The 25,148-nt window shown below is 36.5% G+C and overlaps 1 long non-coding RNA gene and 1 other non-coding gene across 2 annotated transcripts; one reads left to right on the top strand and one right to left on the bottom strand.

The window, feature by feature from the left end:
* Nucleotides 1–3,828: 3,828 nt before the first annotated feature.
* Nucleotides 3,829–23,939, bottom strand: LOC148680275 (uncharacterized). The gene is made up of 3 exons (XR_015943019.1): nt 14,550–23,939; nt 4,234–5,022; nt 3,829–3,889 (listed from the first exon to the last, which is right to left on the bottom strand). It is a non-coding gene; the product is annotated as an uncharacterized LOC148680275 (long non-coding RNA).
* On the top strand, nt 3,862–3,935 carry trnat-cgu (transfer RNA threonine (anticodon CGU)). The gene has a single exon. It is a non-coding gene; the product is annotated as a tRNA-Thr (tRNA).
* Nucleotides 23,940–25,148: the final 1,209 nt, after the last annotated feature.

The following is a 25,148-nucleotide window of genomic DNA, read 5'->3' as shown; positions in this document are numbered from 1 at the left end:
TGCCTTGGCAATACGCAATGCAACGCGATATGAAGCTTCAGTGGCCTTTCCATTTAATTTGACAAAATCTTCCACAATTTTTTTCTGACCTTGAAGGGTTTGAAGTTTTCTCTTGAAAAATTCTGGAGGTTTTCCTGCTACCTCATCATGCTTGGTTTCAAGGTGTCGCCGAAGTTTAGCGGGTCTCATGCTGTCATTAGCCAAAATATCTTGACAAACCACACATAAAGGTCGTGGTTCATCAGCTGGTCCTGTCCATGTAAATCCCAAACTCAGATACTGATCGTCATATCGTCGTCTCTTGGGCTTAAGCCCTGAACTTGAAGGTTTTGAATCGGGGGGTCTCAGAAACCGATCCATTTTATTAAAAGGCATAACGTTATATCTGTATTGGCGGGCTTGCCAAACAGAAGCGAACTCACAGCTATGGCCTTCTGGGTAAAAAAAGGTATTCTTATTTTGACATATTATTTTTTTTAGCTTTGTTTAATTAAAACGTTTAAATATATTAAAATAGATATAATAATTCAACTTAATAATTATATTTTTATTATATAATATTTTTTCCCGCGCCTCCCCTGACATGCTCTGGCGCCCCCCTGGGGAGGCGCGCCTCACACTTTGAAAACCCCTGGTCTAGAGGTATGATTCTCGCTTAGGGTGCCCTTGATTCCCTTTAGAGAAAGATTTCTGACTATCTGATGCTCCTGACACCATGTGAAATCCTGTCACTTTAGGGGCTCATTGGTCTAGGGGTATGATTCTCGCTTCGGGTGTGAGCGGTCCCAGGTTCAAATACTGGATGAGACCTTGCAGGTGTCCTGCGTTTTACAGCACATTATGTCTTTCATAAAAATGTCTTTCGAAGAATTCCAGTTTGCCAGCATATAGTGTCGCCACAAAACATTACTTTGCATAGTGGCTTGCTTGTCTAGGAGTATGATTCTCGTTCATTCCGTGAGAAATAACAGGTTAAAATTTCGGTTGAGCCATTCAGCATATAGTGTTGCCCTGTAAAGTTGCTGTCTGAGAGAACTATGCTTTTAAGCCAGGGGTCACCAAACTTGTTCCTGGAGGTCTTAAAATGACAACCAAAGAGGTTGTTTACAGTTTTTTCCAGTTGTTTACACACATTTTCTGAAAGCATGTGTCATATTGTCAGAACTCTACACACAAATCACAAAACACACACACATTGGGCAAAACTCGTCAATTCTTCTGCAAAATGAAACTATAAGTTCAAAACAATGTGATTTCTTCTCAAAAAGTTATTTTGTTTTCAAATGACACACACAAGCCATCACATTAATAGACATTCATAAGATCAGTTGAACACTAATGTGCTTAATGTAAAACACTATGACCACTTCTACTCTATTCATCATAATGACTTTCTGTAAGCCTTCTTCTGTTCAGTGTTACACTTACTACAGACAGTACATAGACCTACAGAAGTGCATTGTAAAATTTTTCGAAAATTGTTTTTATACAAAACAAACAAATACCAAATATATTTTACTGTATTTTCCTCACAAAAACAGCGTACACAGTGTTCATCCCAACCAACTGTGGTCTACATATACCATCAACAGAAGTATTTACTAAATACAGTTACAGTAAAAAAATAAAAAATAAAAATAAAAAATAAAAAAACAGCTATACTGCATTCTCTTTTCTGTATTGGTGTGGCCAAGCAGTGGGGGAAAGGTCACCTTGCATGGCAAATCCAGCCACGAAAAGCATCAACTGCTATAGCTTGGAGAAGGGGTATACGTGTGTTTGGATTTCGGTCATACACTTTTCATCTCCAGTCAGGAAAAATATCCTCAATAGGTTTGAGGAATAGAGAATATGGAGGGGGAGATAAACAACTTAAAAACATGGGTGTGCAGTCAACTAGTTGTGAATCAGATGAGCTCTCAAATGTAACTCAATTTGTCGCACTATCCATTATGCCTCAAAGCTATACAGTTTTATAATTCATTTCGTTAAGCTCTATAAAAAAAAGCACACGCACCACCTGAACTAAGGCGCTGCTGGGACTTGAGCCCAGGATCTCCTGTTTACAAGGTAGGCACTTTGACCAGCTAAGCCACAGCTCCACAAAAATTAATTGTAAGAGACATTTGCCTGATAACAAAAATCGAAGAAGAAAAAAATACACAACAAAAACCAGCATGTCAGGATGCAGAAAATGCTGACAAGATGGATGTGGTCTTATAGAGTCTGGATGATCATGTCTCAAACCTGACCGGTAATCTGGCCTCTGTTCAAGATCAAAGCAAAAAATGCATTAATTTATTTTTATTTAATCTATCCTTAATCATGTGTCAAGTGTTTTTTGGAACCTCCAGTTTCATTACATCCAAACCCAGAGTCAGCTCGGAAAATGGAAATCATTTCATCTAAGACAATGGATAGTGCATTGGACTTCTTGGCTGTGATCTGAGTCATTTAAAGGTTTTGAGTTCAAGTCCCACCAGCGTTGCAAGCTTTGCCCTTTTTCTTTACTGACTTAGGAGTGGTGCGTTTCCAACATTTTTGGCATCTGTCCATCCTGTTCTGCTTTTTAATTTCATTGCGCAGTGCAGGCTCAGATACTAGGGGTACTCTACAATGAAGCCGATGACTTAATTGAGCTGTTTTAAATAAGGGAGATTAGAAAACGGTGCAGGACCAAGTAAGCTTAAGGAATGACTCAAAGGCAACCTGTGGTTTTGGGCAAAAGTGTCTACCACCTATTGTTGAGATCAAGCCTTTTGGATTTGTCGTACAAGAGCCTCTTTATCCATGTGCAAAGTAACTAAGTAGAAAGCATAGTAAATTTTGCTTTTCCCCCACTGTCTTAGATGAAACTGCGTTTGGAAGTATCGTATGCAGAGGTTTTTTCTTTTAGTGTTAAGACTAAGTTGGCCAGAGCACCTGTCTTGGGAACAGCAGGTCCTAGGTTCAAATCCAAATTGCACCTTTCCCTCAGATTTCCATTTTCCGAGCTGAATCTGGGTTTGGATGTAATGAAACTGGAGATTCCAAAAAACACTTAACACATGATTAAGGGTAGATTAATAAAAAATAAATCAATGCATTTTTTGCTTTGATCTTGAACAGAGGCCAGGTTACTGGTCAGGTTTGAGACAGGATCATCCCGACTCTAAAAGACCACGTCTGTCTTGTCAGCATTTTCTGCATCCTGACATGCTGGTTTTTGTTGTGTATTGGTTTATTCTTCTTCGATTTTTGTTATCGGGCAAATGTCTCCAAAGGTCATTTATTGTGGTGCTGTGGCTTAGCTGGTCGAAGCGCCTCTCTTGTAAACAGGAGATCCTGGGCTCAAATCCTATCAGCGCCTTAGTCCAGGTGGTGAATGTGCTTGTTTTACAGAGCTTACCGGAATGCATAATAAAATTGTATAGCTTTGAGGCCTAATTAATAGTGCGACAAATAGAGTTAAACAACCTCTTTGATTGCCATTTTAGACTTGCTGTCTTTTTTTAGTCTCTGTGTGCAAAAACGTCTTGCCTTCTTTTAACTTCTTTTGACTTAGTTGGTCAAAGTACCTGTTTACTTTAATATAAAATAAAATAAGTGCCTTATTTACAGGTGCCAGGGTTGCTTCTTCTTAAGAAATACGAGTGTTTACGCAGCGAGATGTTTAGCAGTTGGTTTTTTAACAAAACTCAAATCCTTAAGAACGCTGCTCATTTAAGAGGGCTTTGGACGATGGCTTTATATAGCATAGTGTGGTAATGCCTAACCAATTGGACTTTAATATTTCAAGTCCAGACATTCACACATGCAACGCTACCGTTGTTACTTTTTTTCTTTTTTCGATTAAACAATTAGCCCCTGTCAAGGTCGTTTGGCGCTGTGGCTTAGTTGGTCAAAGCGCCTGTCTCGTAAACAGGAGATCTGGGGGTCAAATCCCAGCAGTGCCTAATGTACAGGTGCCAGGGTTGCTTTTTGTTAAGAGTTACGAGTGTTTACGCAGCGAGATGTTTTGCAGTCGTTTTTTTAACAAAACTCAAATCCTTAAGAACACTGCTTGTTCAAGAGGGCTTTGGATGATGGCTTTATATAGCATAGTGTGGTAATGCCTAACCAATTGGACTTTAATATTTCAAGTCCAGACATTCACACATGCAGCGCTACCGTTGTTACTTTTTTTCTTTTTTCGATTAAACAATTAGCCCCTGTCAAGGTTGTTTGGTGCTGTGGCTTAGTTGGTCAAAGCGCCTGTCTGGTAAACAGGAGATCCTAGGTTTGAATTCCAGCAGTTCCTTGTCCGCAGTTGGCTGTTTTTTCATAGGCCAGAGAGTACCAAAAAGTGCTTTCTCTGCAACAGTGCTAGAGGCAGCAGAGTACTCAGGCTCTCTGACGCAATGGATATTGCATTGGACTTCTAGGCTGTGAGCTGAGCCATTCAAAGGTTGTGGGTTTGAGTCCCACCAGAGTTGCAAGCTGTGCTCTTTTTCTTCACTGACTTAAGGTGTGATGCGTTTCCAACATTTTAGGCATCCGTTGTCATGTCTGATTGGTCTGATGACATTAATCATATGAGACACAAAAAATCACTGATGTATTCTGATATTCCTATGCGTAAAAGCACAACTCTTAATGATGAAGCGAAACGTAAGAGGAAGGAGAGGCGTCTCCGGCAGAGGGCGCGTCGAGCCAACAAACCAGCTGGACGAACTCTCCGTGAACCCTTTGCTACTTCTGATGACCCTCTTGCTCGTAGTCAAACTCTAAATGAACTCCCTACTCGTACTTTTGCAGAACTTTCTACCGAGTTCGCACACCTGAATCTAAGTGCATAACTTTATAGAACATTATAAATCAAGGCTGATATTAAATTGCCTAAATGTTGATTTATATGATATAATGTACTCTGTTGACTATATATCTGTCTTCTTACTGTTCAAGTGATTTAGCATGCTCCTTGAATGTATGATTTAAGTAGTTTGTGCACCTTTGTTTAGGGTTGATTTATAAACACTGTCACTGCGACACTGGGTATAAAAGCTGACATGTACTCATCAGCTTTGCGCTTTTCCGACTTCTGTATACTGGGGTTGGTTGCCCTTTATCCTCAACGGTGGATAAAGTAAGGATTTTGTTTCTGTTATTGGTTTTTTATTTATTCTACTTTTTCCCTAGATTTAATTTTATTAATAAAAGTATATTTTATTTCTTATCTTTACTGGAGTGGACATTGAATTCATTCTCCAGAACCCATCAAAGTTACCCTGTGTGGTAAAGTATGAATCTTATTTGTTCTTTTGCAAAATACATTCTAAAGACGATCTTTTAACTGAACTCTAGCTAACAAATATAGCAAAGGGAGGATCCTGATTTTATCTTTGTTTAATTAGGGTGATTAAATAAAGGCGAATCAGCACAGTGTCTGTAGCTCAGCTCACTCTTCGCCTCTTTGCCCTTGTAAAAACAAAATGGCGATGGTTAACCGCGCCTACTTGTGGCTTCTTTTGCACTCTTCAGAAACCTATGGGTAAAGTCACGGATACTACGTCCATATGTTTTACAGTCTATGCCTTTAACCTGCGACGTGCATACCTTTTTGTTGTTGTTTTTTTTTTACATGAATAAATCAATGCTGTCGTTCACCTTTTACGGCGGTCTGTTTTACAAATATAGATTAGGCAAAAACATCAAAAAAAAAAAAAAGCTTGTTAGTAAATCTTGTTCAGGCTGTCAATCAAATCTATTGACTCTGCCCACCGTGTCGACCTGAGGTAATTTGATTACAGTAAATAAAACAATTGTTTTGACCTTTAAATTGTTAAAATGAGATTTTGCCCAAACTTTTTGGCAAAACAGATCACCCGCGTTGCTCACAAACTTTGTTATATGTCGCAGAAAACACAATTTGGTTGTTTGTTTTTTTGTTTGTCGCCGATTTAATTATGAAATATGGGCACCTTTCCACTGAGGTCAAGTTGGTTTTTATATTCACACATTCGGACCTTGACCGTTCCAATATGATTTCAGGCAGGATTCTTTGCAAAGTCTAAGTGGAGAAATCATATTAGCATATGAGACATGTTTACAGTCAATGAAGTTACTTGGTGGTGCTCTGTTGCTATCAGTCTCACCGGCGATTTCAGATTCATATATTGTTCATGATAATAGCCTAAACAATGTAGGCTTTACGCCATTCAAAGTTGTCACTCTTCAAAAACGGACGAATGCGTGAATACGAAAGCAACTTTACCTCGATCAGATTTCCTCCGATTATCTGAGAAATCTGATTTGCAACATGATGGAGGTAAAGTTGGTTTTATGATCGCACATTCGTGCATTTAGCAGTATCTGTACTGTTTACCGTGTTACTTTGAATATTCAACCGGAATTAGCATGCAAGTTTGACTTGTTAACAACATCAGCACTGCCCAATTGACTGTGAACAACGCTTTACTTTGAATTGGGGTAAAGTTGGTTTTTTTTTAATTGGTAATTCTAAAGAGTAAAATCACATTAGCAGTCAACAGTCATCAAGGTGCAGCATTGTTGACAGTCAATTAAATAGTGCCAATGTTGTTTTAAAGTCATACTTGCATGTGATTTTACACCCTATGTTCAAAGTACCATGGTAAACAATGTATGGAGCTGTCACTGAACGAACGTGTAAATATAAAACCAACTTTACCTCAATGTACTGTGACAGTCATTTGCTGCTAATATGATTTTATTATTTGCAAATAATAAGTCATGACCTTACATTTTTAGAGAGAATAGCCCCTTTCACACATACAGACCTTTCCGGAAAATTGCCGGCAATTTTCCGGAAAGGTTGTATGTGTGAACAGGTCCTTTTTGAAAATACCGGTAAATTCGTTCTGGCTATTTTCTGGAAAGAGAAGTTGTAACATTACCGGCAATTTGCCGGAATGCTGCGCTGTGTGAATGCAGAAGGAAGATTCCCGTAATAAGCGTGTGCACGTCTAGAACGTGCTGACGTGAGACGTCTGCTTTAGCCAATCACAACAGTCAGACGCATTTACGTCCACGCGGTTTGTGAGAATAAAAGCCTTTGAATATTTTTCCAGACACATTTAGCTGCTAGAAGTTAGTCAGATCACGTTTATATGTTCTTCTTAATGCCAACTGTGTAAATAATCATCGATGAGATGCTTATGATAAGCCGTTGTTTGTTTACCTTTAAGCTTTGCGTGTGCCTTTGAAACAGCCTGTGAGCACCTGCACACGCAGATATTATGAACATCTCGACATGAGAAAGTGATCCTGTGAAAGTTGTTCACAATATTGATCATTCACAGAGTTTGTAATTTAGTCAAATGTTTACAAATACAAGCGCAGCCGTTTAAAGCTCATTTGTGGTGAAAGATGTCAGAATTTACCGGTATTTTGGAATGGATGTGTGAATGCTCTTTTCCGGAAAATTTCCGTAACATCCTCGCCTGTGTGAACAGCGCTTTTTTGAATATACCGGTAAAGTCTTTCCGGAAATTTTCCAGATATTTAGCGGTATCACTGTGTGAAAGGGGCTAATGTCTGAATATCCCAACATAAAACCAACGTCACCTCTGTATTTGCAACCTCCTCATAGTCCTCATCTATTCAGTTCAGTTGTACGTTGTCACTGAGATAGAGGTAAAGTTGGTTTTACATTTGGATAGTCAGACATTCTCCTTAATGGGAAAATGTCAGAAAAGTATACCTTGCAAATTTTTAAATGGGGAAGTCATAAGCAGCCAGTGATTATCAAAAGTACAACAATGTTCTCAGTGAACAACAGTGTTAATGTTGTTTTCAAGTCAAATTTGCATGCTCATTTGCCCATCGAATATTCATAGTAACATGGTAAACAATATAGAGACTGCTAAATGGAAAAAAAATGTGTGACTACAAAACCAACTGTACCTCAATGTCACGGAGCCATACACAGCACTAATGCTTGTATTAGCAATTGAGGTAACGTTAGAGCTGGCTTTTCTAGTTGCACATTGGGACCTTATGCCTAATGCTGTCATTTCAGAAAAGTATTCATTCGCAAGTTCTAATATCTGTATAGTGTGTACCTGTTTTTAATAGGGGACACATACACGCATGCACACACACACACACACACACACACAAGCACACAAAGTGCAATGAGAAAGTTTGACTATCTCTTTAAATTGATCCATTTGTTTGAACAAGCTTGTCATTGATGAGAATTTGTTGTTAACATGAAGATGCTGCCCCTGCTGTTGCTTTCAGTCAAAAGAAACGATGGACAATACAGATGCTGATGCATGCATGATGTGACCTAAAAGTTATATCACAATATACAGTGCAGACAAATAACCCATGATGCTCTTTGTTCCTCCAGATAAAATTGCTGTTCACTGCCTCAAGTGCCTGATGGTTCAGGAAGACCTTGCAGGGCACTTGAGGCAGTGCATGAGCGGCGGCAAGGAAGCCCTGGTTGTGGAGGAGGTGGCTTGTGCCGAGGAATCGCGCGCCAGGTTTGTCGGAGAGGGGAGGGTGATAGACCTGGCGGAGGAGCGGGGACCCCACCTACGGCTCCTTGGCCAGGGCCAAGGGCTTCCTCGTCGTGGAGCAGCAGATTCCAGTCATGTATGTAGGCATGCGTGCAGAGGGTGAACTGTGAACCATAACATGCATCACAAACACACATGAACGGCAATATTTTTTCAAAGTCAGTTTTTTTTTTTTTTTTTTCTTTCAGTCAACGTCACCTCGTCAAGTCTTTAAATGACACTGTAATGTAAATGCAAGTAAAAGTTGTGTTTAATAAAAGAACCAAAAAAAAAAAAACATGCGTTTGAAGGCTTCGGCTGTTCTCCGGCACTTGCCGACTGTTTGCAAATTCAAGACCATGGTGTTTCTGAGTGACCAATCTGTTTCTGATTAATAATAGCCTAAGCATAGCTGAGTTCAAGCACTTCAAATATGAAATATATTAAAACCATTTTGATACATTTTTAAACATAACTGAAGTTAAGTTTTTTTTTTTTTTTTCAGGAGCAGCAAAAGTCCCTACCCCTCCACAATGGAGGCAGATATGGTTGAGGTTGCCCGTCGCCTCAGCCAGCGGTGCGATCTGTCTCCCAGGACCCAGATGGAATTTCGCAGCTTCTGCGTGGCCACACTAGTGTGGCTACACCGTCTGGGTCCTGGAAGCGTTAGGGAGCTTAAGGTAAGGCCAGCGCCAACACCTTTGAGTTTGAAAACACTGATTTGTTTGCTTGTTGAGCCCTGTAACAGGCCTCATATCTGTTCTTATGCTCCACACGCACATGTGCGGGAGTGGCTGGGCAGGCGGCCAGAGGGGGACGCTGTCATCCTAACGCTTCCCAGCGAAGCCGTGAGCCTGAGCCGGAAAGAGGAAGAGGCAAGTTGATCCTAACCAAAGATAATTACCATAAAAAAAAATGAATGACTAAAACTGTCTGGTGAGAAATGCCAATGTAGAACATTTTAACTCGTGATTAAACTGATGAGCGCGTATGTTGTAAAGTGTGACATGTCTCGTGTGTAACCTATGCACCTCTCTCTTTTGCCGCAGTGGCTGGAGTGCTATTTCAGGCACGTCCGGCCACTCTGCCTTAAAGGGTCACGAAACACCAAAACACATTTTTTGAGCTGTTGACAGTCGTATATGTGTCCCACACTGCTAAAAACACTATTAGGACACCTATATTTCACTAAAAAGTGTAAATTGGTTGTTTTTACGTTATTTCAAGCAAATTCGTACTTCCTGTTTGAAACGAATTTTTGAAGCTGCGTCACGGTCATGACATAATAGCGTGTATTCCAGCGTGCAGACTGGGCGTCTGTGCCAGAGTGTGTCTTATTACGTCTTACAGTGTGTTGCATTAATGCATGAGTAAGGCTTGGGTCAAACCAATCAGCGCGCTCTATTGTGCAACTTCATTAATATTCATTACTATCACCGTGTTTTCGGGACAGAGACGCCACGTTGTGTTGGCAAAACAAGCGTGAAGTGTTGCTTTTATAGTTTGCTGCAGTTAAGTTTCGTTTTCATTTTCTCTCTGTGAGAGCTCAGACTCACGTGTGGATTAACAGTGTACGCGACGCGCGACAACAATTACGTGTCTAAGGAGGATTATTGTTTACCTGAGAGCTGTTCTCATCTGCAAACGCTGGGATCTGGAATCGTTTGTAGTATTCTCTTCATAAAGACGCGGCTCTAGTTGCTGGTGATTGTCCTGTCTCTACAGATTTGGTAAGTGAGCGACCAGTGCTCTTTGTTTATTCAGTTTGTTCGTATCTAACAAACTATTGCACAGAGTGTAAACACGTTAGCACCACAACCAAACTTTAACCTCGTGTAGGGTTTTTACCGCATTTAGTGACCGGAATAACACGCGCGGCTTTCTGACTCTACCTGTCGTGTGCATCTAAGTTTCTGGGAAATGCAGAGGGTTTTTTTTTCTCTCATTCGCCGTGCGGTATAAAACATTGCATGAAAAATACACGCTTAGAGCAGCTCCTCGAATCAAATATCTCGTGTGTCGCGAGGGGCATGAATGAATTCCCTGAATGAAAGAGCCAAACTGCAGTTAAAGTCCACCATTTAATAATTTGGCTAATAATTCAACTACAGATGTCCATGTAGGTTAAACACCATCACATTATCCTGTATGTATGTGTGTGTGTGTGTGTATTTTGACTCTGAAACTCGCGCGTGCCCAAATCGACACTCCCACACCCTCCCACTTTAGTTCCTCCGACACTCCCCCCTAAACAGAGCTGGACACGCCCACTTTTCTGACTTTTTCCAAAGAAGAGGTGTGAAAACACCCTGCTGAAACGAGGGGGTTTCATGGCCCTTTAAGATTGCCTTTTCTTCCAAAACTCTTTCCACACTGAGTGCAGGTGAAACTATTCTTGTCTCTCCTTTTCAAAATATCATCAGTCTGTAAATGAGTTTTTTCCTCAATGTTGACATGATGTTCCTCTTTACTGTCCTCATTCTCTTCAATTAGGTCTGGAAAAAAAAAAAAAAACACTAGTTGTTATCAAGTCTTAAAAACTCTCATGAAAAGTGAAAAGACACTGGAAACATTGGCTACACACACTGTAATTTTGATGCACATTAAGTGTAAAATAAATCAGATCATATTGTGTTTGGTCCATTAACGTGTACACATTTAATCAGATTCAGTTCAATTAATCTTCATTTATCTACTGCTTTTACAATGTAAATTGTTTCAAAGCCGCTTAACATAGAAGTTATAGTTTATGGATATGCACAAACTCTGCTGACATGGTTCCGGTAGAATATCAGTCAGGTTCTTTACGTACGCATTGCGCGTTCTACAGCAAAATTTAATTTTGCGGCAAAACCTAAACACGTCAGAGGATGGCAAATAAGGGAGATTTACTCTTAAATTGATGAGGATCTAGTGCCAGTGGATGTCCAGCATCAGGAACACCATTATTGTTCAGTTCTAGAACCCAAAATAGTTTTTTAATACACCAGATTAGTCTGACAATCTCCGTGAAGAGGTGGAATGACTATAAGGAGACTGTTTTGATGCTGCTTTTAGTGCTGTTATAAGGTTCTAAAGGTTCAGTTAAAAAACGATGTACTAGAATTTACATCATTTAGAATGTAATAGTCAAATAACAGTCTGAAACAAATGTGTCAAGCGCAAGTATTTATATGCAAAACCTAATCAGAGTACAATTAAAAGCATTGAAAAAGTCTTAAATTTGATAATCTTAAATTAAGGCTTTAATAGCCTTGAATTATTATACAAAGTCTTGGATTTCATTACAGAGGTCCTAATTTATTTATTTATTTTACCTTTTTAAGATTAAGTTCATACATTAATTGTTTTAAAACATCTATTTCGTAATACTTTAATATGAGGAATAAAACACTACTTATTGTCAAAACTCATTCCTAGGAACTTTACCTTTTTCACAACTTGTATAGTTTCTCTATCTAAAAAAGCTCCTGATCTAAATGCATAGATCTTAAAAAACAAAAATGCATGCATACAGTTATTTTATTTAGAAAAATTAAAACCATTTAAAACTGACCAGTCATATATTTTATTTATACATATTTAAATTTGTCTCTTGATTGTACACATATTTTTCCCTTTATAACAAATACATAAATCATCTACATATAAACTACAAAATATATTATTCCCATTAACATTTACAATATTATTAATTTTAATACTAAATGGTGTTACTGATAGTATACTTTCTTGGGGCACTCCTGATTCTCATATATGCTATATATGCTCATATATTCAGATAATATAGTTTTCATACGCACACGAAAAACTCTCTTGAATAAAATAAATTTGCAATAAAATTAGGCAAATTTCCTCAAACACCCATCTCGTGTAAATCTTTTAAAATACCATACCTCCTGGTAGTGTCAAAGGCCTTTTCCGGATTAAAAAAAAAAAAAAACTGCTTGCATGTGTTCTTTTTTTTAATAAAACCATCTCGTACAAAAGATTCTAATCGTATAAGATGGCAAAGAGTACTTTTCCCTCTTCTAAACCCACACTGATATTAATTAATCTTCTGGTTTTTTTTAAATCCACACCAATCGATCATTAATCATTCATTCGATTGTTTTGCAAAGGCAACTGGTAAGTGCTGTTGGACGATAAATAGTTGAATGATCTTTTCCTGGTTTAGGTATTGGTATAATAATAGCTTCTTTCTAAAAGGCTAGTATTTCTCCTAATTTGCAGATATTGTTAACCCGACAAGAAATGCCATCTAAAAAGGTGACCTGCTGTTTGTCTAGTCATGGACATTGACAACATAAATATACAAATTACAATGTTAACCTGGGGCTTGTGATTGTGAAACGTCTGTTAATGAACATCAGGTATAGCATGAACAGTGTGAAAGGAGATTACAGATAACACAGGATTCTGTTTCTTCAGTGTTAGAATGACGCGGAGTTAATCATTTCAAGAGTTAAAAGCTCTCGAATACTCAGCCTCAGCTCTCAGAATAAACAGAGCACAATGACAAACAGTGACATACATAAATTGTCAATCATATCATAGCAGTGACCTGATCTTATATGCTATTGTTTTAGAACTTACAATTATTGGAGAAATGACCAGGAATAATAAACAATAAAAAAAACAGTAAAACTCGAGGGCGAACTGGCCATAGGGAGACATAGGGACATTTCCCCTTGGTCTTACAATCATCTGACCTGCTGCCATCGTGATTCTGGCCCGCTCTGCCCCCACTTATGATGAACATTGCGCTTCACTCCCCATACTTAATTTAGTAATAGGAAATTAATCCTTAACAAAGTATGAAAGTACAATTATTAAGCACATTATAAATGTCGTTGTAAGTCAGGAATACAGCATGTGTAGCTGCAGTTATAAACTGTTTAATAACGCTTATTAATTTAGAGTTAATGCTAAACAGATAATGCTAAACAAATAATGAATTCAGTATTTGCTAATGCATAATAAATGGTTTATAGTGTGTAGTTATTGTAAAGTGTAACCAAATTATCTTTTGTCTTAGACCTTTAGACCTGTCCTACCTCCCTGACTCTTTATCCCTCCTTTCTGCTTTATAGCCATGCTTAGTGAACGTAACACTATCGTTAAATTACATACACTTTACATAAACTATGCAAAACTCGCTGTGTGCTGACACTTCTGCACAAAAGGCTGTTAATTTGGTTTTATGTCGCATGAACGACGCTTAACTTTTTGGCGTGCATGCAAACAACCGGGATTCACACAGGAGCATGTGTGAGTTGCTGGTTTTCTGTACGCATGCATCAGTTTGCTTTCACAAGCGATGTTTCAGTTGCACATTGAGAATAACAAACTCGCACGTGCAAAAAATGCCAAATGTAAATGGCCCCTAATGTCTTTATTTTGAGATTGCCACTCTTAATGAATACATTTGCATAAAGTAATTGTATCTAAATGCTTTCACTAGGGGACTTTTTTTTTGCCGCCCCCAGGAAAATCCCACCCTGGGCGATCGCCCACATTACCCATGCCTAAATCCACCACTGGTATAGCTAAACGTTATTGTTCCACTATTATTTGTTTGTTTTGTCTCACATTGTCCCATCACATCATATAGTTCAGAATACTGTACAATGTTTTATAGTGATTAATTATTTTAGTGTCAATTTCATTCAGCATGTTTAAAATTGGGGCATCCATGTTTTCTGACATACCTTAAACCAGGGTTTCTGCAGGTTTCACCAAGTTAAATTTAAGACTTTTATGACCATTATGAATGAAATTTTAGACTCATAAAAGACTAAAGAATTTTTCAAATGGCCCAGATTTTGTATTTGTCCTATCAAAAAATATATTATAATAAAAAAAATATTATATTATTATTTTGGATATTTCTTAGTAAAATATTTTAAATGTGTAAAAAAGCAAGCTCTACTTGTATCCACACACGTTTTTTCCAAAATAAACTTTCTTTAAAATAAAATAAAAAAAATTACAAATGTTTTAAAAACTATAACAAATTAAATCTATGCACAACAATCTGTCCACACTGTAAAAAATTGCTGTTAAAAAACGGTCAGATTCTACGGTAAAATAATGTTTTTTCACTAAAACAGTAATATTCTGTTAAAAACAGTGCTTTCTGGGTAACATTTTTGTTTTCGAGAAAGTAACCAACTGCAGAAAACTGTGAGCTAACAGAGTTCAGATTCAATGTTTTGAAGTCTGTGTTTGAAATCACACTTTGTGTCCTTGTTCACTATTTCATACACTAGTTAACTAATATAGTTCACCTGACAGTTTTAATGAACACTAATGAGTGAATTCAGACACTGATGAACACCTGCTGTTAATAATTACAATTACTGAAGAAAATAAACAAGAAATACAAACAGTGACTTGAGTTACAACATTAAATAAAATCAAATAAAATAAAACAGCTTCAGTCTCAGCAGAGGATCATTAAACAACTCCACAAACAACAGCAGACACACACTTATTACTGACTGATTTGACTTCCATACTATTCTCATTGAGATCCAACAGAAATTAAGGTGTTTTTTGTGTCACCGTAATAGAGTGAGGGGCTGGTTTAGTTGGGCTCTTCACCCTTCAACTCATTTAAGAAGACTTTCCATCTGCTTGAATACAGAGTTTACAAAATGTTTGTATTATAGCAATAAAGTTGGGAAGTCAATAAATAGAGAAATCTATTTGTCTGAAATTAGTTCTGATAAATGTTTTGGTATAAATCTGGATGAAGGGCCTCATGCAATAGATTTTATGCTTAGTTGCAGGTATTAATTTAATTAATGAGAAGTGGAAACAGAAAAGATACTTCCGTAATTACTTAACAGTTAAGAAATAACATACAAAAACAGTTCAGTTATGACAAATACACACTCAGACCTCATGAATCTGACCTTGTATCTCAACAATGGTAACATCTCAAATGTTTCATGCTGCAATGCATGCTGGGAGTGGCACTGTACAAATATCCCAGCATGCATTGCGGTATAAATAAATGTTGTATAATGGTCTCACAGTTTTCTTTATTTGTGTTTGATTCTGCTGTTGTTTATGTTTAGACTTTCAGTTGCCTGTTTGTGAGTTAAACTGTTAATTTTGTTAGTTGTCACCATTATTGAGGTTCATATGCTGATTATTGATGTCTCTTTGAGTGCGATTTACACCATAGAGCAGTGTTATTGTCCAAGATATTCTTAAAAACTTCCAGAAATCATTGCAATATATATATCCATATAATGTAAAAAAATAGATTAAACATTGAATAGGAGCAGTACATTTTATTATACTAAATGAGAACAGACTCTGCCATTTAACAGCAACATGAACATCACCAGATCTTATTTAGGTTTTTGGCTGGCTTGCCACAACAAAGGAGCTTTTCAAACAAAGTTCTTAACAATTGCAGCAGCCAAGATATATAAATGTTAAATATGACAGGGCTAAGAGCCCAACTAAAGCAAACTCTGTTCTCCATGATGGTGACGTAAAACTTTAACTTTTTCTCAAGAAGAACTTTAGTAAATGTTATACAAAAATACATGTATTAAGTAATAAGTGTAGCTGGTGATGATGTTTGTAGAGTTGTTTAATCATCCGCTGATCATTTAAATGATTTAATCATTTGTTGTTCTTCAGGTTATTTCATTATAAAGCTGTGACTAAAGTTTTGTATGTTCTGTTCTTGTTTTTTCCCTTCAGTATTTCTTCATTTGTTAATCCTCAATTATCATTTAATTAGTCAGTTAATTAATGAATTTACTTCAGCTTTGCTCCATGTTTCTTGAACACTCAGTAGTGTGGACACTTCAATTAAAACTGAAGTATATGCTCTGGGGTTTAAAGGGTTAAAGGTGTGAGAGGTAAAAACACAGTGTAAAAATGTATTTTAACAGTAATATACTGTTAATTTACACTACGGAAATAGACTGTAAAAAAACAGTAGATTGCTGGCAACCACAGCTGCCAGTAGATTACTGTTAAATCAAGGAAAAAACAGTATTTTACTGTAAAACCTGAATCTAATTTCTTCTGTCTGTCACCGTTGTGGAGGAGAGTAGAGCCAGTGTATGAGTTAAAGATGAACAATGAACTGCTGATGTTATTCTGCATGTTTCTCTATTTAAAGACAGCGGCTGTTTAGTTGCTGATGCAGTCAGAATCTCTCTGGTGATTCCAGATTTACATGTATGTGTGCTGCTGTGAAAAATAAGACATTAGAGTTAAACCGAACTTTTCTAATTAACTAAAATAAGTTATCATTATAAGTATGCTTCTAAGCATATATAGCACATTACTTCATAAACTCATTCAGCAGTTGACCAAGTTGAGGCAGTTGCTTTCAGTGAGCAAAATGAGTTCACTTGAGTATTGTGTAAATCAATGTAGTCCATGTATTTTTACAGCAACATACTGTAAAATAACAGTACATTGCTGGCAACTGCAGCTGCCAGTATTTTACTGTTTTTTAACGGAACAATTTTTAACAGTGATACACATGTCTGTCCAAAAGCTTGAAAAGTAGATGTTTCACCACAGGTGTCCTTTAAAACAGGCCAGCATCTTTACTGCTGTTTGCAGAGGCGGGACTAACTTTAGTGAATGTATAGCTGATGTTTTATTGAAAAATGTAGTAATTTGGTCTTCAATCAATTTAAGAGCACATAGTTTACCCCTTTTTTATGATTTAATATTATTATTAAGGTTCTTCTGATTGTGCCAGTTTAGGTTCAGTTTAAAACACAGTTCAGATGTTTTTATTATAATGTGTTCAAAAGAGTCATGGGTGGGGGCGTGTACACAGCCCTCCCCACCGCGTCTCTCCTCAGACACGTCGCGCGCGTGCACCCTGTCAATCACCACCTCTCCTGACAGCTGAGCGGGACGCTGCAAAATAAACCCTGACACTCTGACCAATGTGAGGAGAGTTTACTCGCATGTGACTTTTTTTTTTAGCTCTTTTGGTCCAATTAGAAACTTTGCAGTGTGAAAGCGAACCGCTCCAAGAGCAAAGAACAACAATGTAACATTTGTAATCTCTGTTTCGGAACAACTGAATCGATTCACAGGTGTGAAAGCACCCTAAGAGAAGGAGCAGGAGTGAGAGGATTAATATTCAGCCTTACATGTACGACTCGGACACAGACCAAGCAGAGAGTTCACAATCATTTGTGTCTTTGTTTAGTTTTACAGCCAACTGTGTGCTAGTTTCAAGTGCCGAGCTTGTACACCGAGACTAATAACCACGCACACTGAATAGGGTATACGCTGAGCTAGTGTTGTCCCATACTGATAAACTTCCGGTGACCTGTTATTGTGATTTTTTTTTTCCCATTTTATACGGTTCCTTTTACAGCATCAATGTTGGAATGTAATAAAATACATTCAGTTAAATAGACTTTGTCATTCCTTTAGTTGCTCAAGCCTAAAACGATTACTCGCACGCGCCCGTCAGAATTGGCAGGTTAGCGCAGCAGCTTCATTGAATATACTGGGGTAAAATAAATGTTCATATTATAAAGACATGGTAAGGGGGAAATGTAATTTAATGCAGTGCTTCTTGTACAATCTGAGCCCCACTTTATATCGGATATCACTCAGGCAGTGGAGATTGTGGATTTAAAAAAAACAGACCTTAAACACACAGATTTTGAAATGGCATTCAGTTCACCGAAAGCAGTTAATCCAGGTTATTGGCAAATTAAAAGTCCTATTAGCATACTTCAGCATATACCGTATTAATTTTGACTGAGGCACCGAATGCACCACTCGAAGCTACGACACGGCACACCAGACACTCTCTGTGGTGCGGCAGAAATACATGTCGCTGCATCAGCGTCGCGCCATACAGAGCAGAGCTTCTGGTGTGCGACCTGCAGGCAAGTTTGTTATTTTATTTACAATGGAGAGATTCGCACATGAGGCAACGCGATTGCACTTTTCCAGCTGCACCTAGTTAAGATCACAGGGAGCTTCTTTGAAAATGAGAAATCCAAACGGCTGAAGTTTAAGGTACACGCAATGAAAAGTACACATGCTTGCAAAAATAACCTCAAGGTACAACCAATAATTCCGATTAGAGCGATAATGTGGAGAATATTGTTCTTGTGTTGAGCCTAATGAGCCTTACATCTTAAAATAGAGCAAGGGCGTTCCTTTAGTGATTTCGCTTTGACTTTCGCTAAAAATGGCAGATGTGAAACGACAAACTGAGGATTAGGTGACGCTAGCCTGTCAATCAATATTGGTGGGCGGGGGGACCGCACTCCTACGTCAAGTTGCGGTCGCTCTGAAAATCGCTCCAATTGGTCCACCGTTTTTATGTTGTTAAATTGAAAAGCACTGGGTTAGTTTATATCTCCCCAATAATTCGATCTATACACTATTCTTGCACACATGTAATCTACTTTTCAAGCTGTCCAAACAGCTTGAAAAGTAGATTATTTAGCATAGGTGCCCTTTAAAATCAATTTTAGACAAATGAATTTTAGGCTTTGGACCATTTTTTTTTGTGTACATGGTACTTCCCATATATTATCATTAAATTAATTAACAAATTTTGCTCTAAAGTTGTATTACATTTATTGTTATAAATCAAATGAATATCTTGACAAGAAAACTTTTTAAATTTTGTAAAGAGTTTTAAATTTTTAAGTTTTTTTAAATTTTTTGTTTTATTTTTAATTTTGTAAGTTTAAATATAAGATATTCAACATCAAACCAAAACATTTGTGTACATGTGCATTCAAAAAATAGATGTTTAATCGATTTCTCCTCCACATAGGAATCATGTAGATTCCATGTCTCTAAAAAAATTTTTAACCACTTCTTTCACTGGATAAATTAAATGTATTAGTTTATATGTCACTTCTTTAACTTTATTGGTGAGACAGAATTTACTAGGTAAGTTCCAATCTTTTTTCCATTCAATTTGCTCAAATAAGGAATTCCAAAAAGATGTGGTACTGCATAACTTTTTAATGTAACAATTAAATTTATTGTCTATATTTTCACACTATTGATACTTAACTGATTAGTATGCAAAAGATTTGATTCAGAGGATAAATTTAATTTTAATTTCACCCCAGTTTTAATTTTAGAATTTTCAGAAAATCAGAAATGTTTATAATAATTAATATTTCACTATGACAAGGTGGACATGTTAAGCTTGACAAAATTCAGTTTCAAACACAGTATGAGGAAAAATAGCAAACATAAGTGTGCAATTTCAAGGACACATGCAAAATGATTAATGATATTATTAAAAGAAAAAAAAGTTATAAAATATTTAAAAATCTTTTTTAATTTGATCAAATTTACCGACTTTTTAGACTCACTGAAGTTGGCTGAGCAGTGTGTGAACATGTCAAAATCACATCCATTCAATGAAAGAAAATGGCATAAATTGACAAAAACATATTTCAAAACACTTTTATTTCTACTTGCATGTGTGTAGAAGTTTAACCAACTATATCAAAACATCAGAGTTTAATTATTTCGCATTTTGTCCATATAGGACTGATTCAATCTTGTGAGATATCAAAGGCATTTTATAGTGATAATGACCCAGCTAAAGGAACTAAAACATGTAGTAGTAATGGGTGCTTTTTATCTAAAGGGCACCTATTTTACCCCCTTTTCAGGATTTAAAATAAGTTTATGTCTCTAGAATGTGTCTGTAATGTTTCACCTCAAAACATCCATCAGATTATTTGTTATACCTTTTATAATGTTGAGATTTTTAGCTTTAAACAATGAATAAAAAAAAAATTAAATATTTTACTGTCTTAAAATGCTCAAGAGTTAAGATTTTGATCAACTCCAAGTACTGAATATATGTGTCTGTGTATGTAAGAAAGATAGCAAATATGTTGCGTAAAGTAGAAAACGAGGGAGAAATGTATCAATAAGTCATGACTGCAACAGTAAGTGGAAAATGTGAAGAAGGTGCAAAGCTGAGATGTTGTTACTGCGGAAGGGAACATAGCTCAGCGTAACGAGGATGTGAGATTAGAAAAAGACAAGAGATTAGAGAAAAGGCAGGCAGGAGAACAAAGTCAAAACTATTCAAGGAATTAGTTATGCGCAAGCAGCAAAGAAGCTTCCAGAAATTCTGACTGTGTCTAAACAAAATGAAAGCAGGAACAAAAATGCAGAGACATGTCGAAAATGTGAACATCTGAAAGCGGAAACTCTGATAGTGAGAAAAAAATATTTTGTACTACTCATGGCAGAGATAACAATCTGTTCAGCTCAAACAAAATGTAGGAACGAAAGGATTAAAATAATAGTCAAATCAGCAGAAAAATACTTGGATGTGAAGGATCTGCTCTGGGATACAGTTAGGGACATCCTAAATGAAGAGACACAATCATCCCAGCCTGGGCGAGGGACATCTTAAATGGTAATCATTCAACAATGGAATGCTAGAAGCTTAATTGCACATGGACAGTTCTCAAGCACAAAACAGTAGGTAGCGACCATTACCCAGTAGTAACTAAAATAGGAATAAAGATAATGTATGAAAAAGAAGAGAGAATTCCAAGATGGAAACTGGAGAAAGTAAATTGGAAAGAATTGCAAGAATTATGTGAAAAGAGAATTATGACAATACAAGTAATAAACCAGATAGATGTAAACATTTAATAATAAAATTGTTAATGGAATAATTCAATTAGCTGAGGAAGTGATACCTAAAAGTAAAGGAGTTGAATGTACTAAAAATGCACCATGGTGGAATAATGATTGTAAAGTAGCTATAAAAGCAAGAAATAAAGTATTCACATTAAGCTCTGATCCTGTTTAAAAAGACTCAGGCAATATTAAGGAAAACTATTAAAGTACAAAAGCATATATGGTGGAGAGAATATTGCAGTAGTCTTGGATGAGAAGTACAATTATCAGAGGTGTGGGGTATGATTAGAAGAATGGCTAGTGTTAGAATGAGTTATGAATTACAAGTGTTAAAGTGTGGCGATATAGTAGCAGTCAACAACCTACAAAAAGTCTGAACTATTAGTCCAACAATACAAAAATATTCATAGTTTAGTTAATCTCTCCAAAGAGGCTTGGAACTCCTTAAGGTAGTGTTTGCAGCCCATTGTTGTTCAATATAATGATAAATGACATGTTCTTTCAGGTTGAACAAAGTGTAGGAAAATCGTTGTATGCAGATGATGGGGCATTATGGATAAGAGGCCAGAATGTGTCATTTGTTCAAAAGAAAGTACAGAATGCAGTATTTAAGGTAGAAAATGGGCAAATAAATGGGGATTAAAACTATCTGTTGCAAAAACTCAGGTAAATTGTTTCTCAAGACAGCAAAAAACCATATCACTTTCTTTAAAACTGTATGGGCAACCAGAGCAAGTAAAAACTGTAAGGTTTCTTGGGGTTTGGTTAGATGAAAAGCTGACATGGAAGACTCATCTGAATAAAATCATAGACAAAGGTAAAAAGGTTATTAATGTACTTTGTTGTCAGGGCAAGAGTGGGGAGTGAGTAGGAAATCAATACAAAATATATACTGGGCCCTCATGAGGTCTGTCCTTGATTATTGGTGTATAGCTTACATGTCGGCAGCAGAAAAAACCTCAAGACATTAGATGTGTTGCTGGAGCCGGCCCTCAGAATCTGTAGTGGATCATTTAGAACCTCATCTATACAGGTTGAAATGGGAGAAATGCTATTAAGCATTTGAAGAATGAAATAAATGATGGTATATTGGGTTAACATTCAGGGACAAATTGAATTACATCCTACAAAAAGTACATTATTAGAATGTTAGGAGCATGAGGAAACTAATTTCATAAGTTTTGCTTGGATAGCTGAGACAAAAGCCAGAATTATTGGATTAGATCAATTGCAATACTGTAAGTCAGTCCCAACCCCATATATTCCGCCATGGTTTTTTAATGTTGACCTCAGTATACAACAGGAGTTAAAAGATAACAATAATAATCTTCCAACAAAATGTATAGTCCAGAATTATTTAGAGAAACATTATAAAGAATCAATATTTTTATTTACAGATGGATCCAAAGACCCACAAACAGGTCATACAGGCGCAGCAGTATATATCCCAGTTAATTAATCTCATATTAAGAAAAGAATAACTAATAATATATCAGTATATACAACAGAGTTAATTGCAATATTAATTGGCCTGCAGTAGATTAAGGAAAATGACATATATAATGTAGTAATTGCATCAGTTTTTCATCACTTTAAAGTATAAGATCTGGAAGGTCATCATTCAGAATGGATATTCTTAATATACTCTGTAAGACATATTATATTAAAATGATGGGCATATCTGTATTTTTCATGTGGGTTCCCGCTCACGTAGGTGTGGAAGGAAATGAAAAGGTGGACATGCTGGCCAAACAAGCTCTCAGAATTAGTGAAGTAAGTCTAGAAGTCCCATTGAGTAAAGCAGAAGCTAAAATCATGATAAGAACGTATGCACAATCAGTATGATAACATTGATACAGGTAGACATCTATATAATTTACATAATCGGTAAATCGGTGCTGGGAGGAGGGAGAACAGTAATTGTAGGGAAGGAAGTATTATAACTCAGATGAGAATAGGTAATACTGGACTCAACCATACTTTACATAAAATAGGTAAACTAACAACTAGGCAATGTATACACTGTAATCAACAAGAAACAATAGAACATGTTTTATTCCACTGTAGTAAATATAATAAAGAGCGAAACTATCTTATTCAATTAGTTAAAGAGCAAACTTCAGGATTTCACATTGGCAGGTTTATTAGGAAATAAATCTTGTGAGGTATATGACGATATAATTAAATTTATTAAAGAAACCCAGTTAAAGAAAAGAATATAGAGATAATATCAAAAGAATGAATTATTAGCCATCCCATCCCCCATTATTATAAATGTGTTTTTATTTATGTGTTATTATTTTTATTATGTGTTATTATTTTTTATTTTATTTTTTATTCCTCTCCCCCCCTCTCCTCAATATTTCCTCCCCCTCCCCTATTTTTTTTTTCCTCCCCACTTCAGTTATTATTCAACTAGTTCCATACTCCATTCCAGTCGGTGGCGGTAATGCACCTTTAAGTCCGCCAGTAAAACCCAAAGAAGAAGAAGCTCAGGGTCAGTTTAACTGGCAAGCGAGTGTGCTGTGGCAGAGCGGTGAGCAATTCTTTTAAGTGGGTACTAGTATACAGTGGTTACGTTTGACTTTTTTTCCTTTGATTTGTTTTTTTTTTTGTGTTATATATATTTATCTTTATATTTGATTTGTTGGTTTGATCCTTTGTATTTTTGTATATATATTTTTGTACAATATTTTGGAGCTGTATTTATATTTCTTGCACTGGACTTTATCCTCCAGATTTTTTTAATAAATACCACCTTTTTTTTACACGTCCGGGTCAGGCCATTGTGTTTTGGATTTTTGCCATTTTTTTTTTTTTTTGTGGTGTTCAGGCCTCCCACGCCTCCTAGTGGGCCCACTCTGGGTTCACAACAACGCAGTATTGTTAGTGCAGTAAAATTAGCTGTAAATATTTTTGTACATTGAACAAATTGAAAATGTGTTCCTGGCACATGCACAAAGCAGTGATGACAGTATACAAATAGTCATGACTGCGCTGTGCTGCAAATACAGAACAGAATATATATTTCTATTTAACCAATATAAGAAAGTTCCTATAGATTAGTTTTTTTCACTATGATAAAGGGCCATGCAAATAAACATCTTTCTCTTTCAGGCTGATGACCAACAGACTCATGTCGGAGTTTAATATGAAGGGCCATGGGTCAAAAAAGGGTTTCCAGTCCACAGCCCTGTACGCCACCATAATAAGTATGTTCTGGTATTACTTTGACAGTTTTATGGGCTTTATAATTATGTTGTGAATTCATCAATTTGTTTTGGCCGGTATTACGGCTCTTTTACAGGTTTTGCTGTAAATGTCAAAACCATCTATTATTGTGCCAGAGCAGCTTCACTTTAATTTGTTTAATCAAGTCTTTTATTACAATGAGCCAGACAGGCTTTCCGAACTTAATATTTTCAACACTAAAATCGCGCATCAGATGGACAATGAACTTTGTAGTTTTTGTTAAATTCGGTTGTATAATACAATGTAATGCAATATAATATAATGCAATATAATATAATACATTTAATACAATGTAATTCATATAATATAATACAGTTAATATAATATAATACAATATAATTATTAAAATATTAAATAATTAATATAAACAATATAATATAATTAATATAATATTTAAGCGTACTCTGGATTCATGCTTGGAATTTACCTAAAATTACATATATTTTTAAAATATAAAATGAACAGGCAGTGTTTGTGGAACAACAGTTTTGGGAGGGAACCAGGGAACTTTGCGAGGTAACGCAAAAACAAAAAATATGTATATATTTTCCTCCAACCCAGTTTTTTCTCCCACCCATTTTTAATGTGTTTGGGGATGCGATATATTCGCTGTCATTGCACAATTTTAAAGCCTTTTTGATTAAATCTTTAGTGCGTGCCTGCAATAAAAATAGACGCAGTAAAACTAGATTGAAACAAAAAGGCTTTAAAATTGCACAATGACATATCACATCA

The sequence above is a fragment of the Danio rerio genome, chromosome 4 (assembly GCF_052040795.2).
Source record: "Danio rerio strain M-AB ecotype USA chromosome 4, GRCz13ab, whole genome shotgun sequence".
Lineage (NCBI taxonomy): Eukaryota > Metazoa > Chordata > Actinopteri > Cypriniformes > Danionidae > Danio > Danio rerio.
This window is presented reverse-complemented; position numbering and strand designations above follow the sequence as displayed.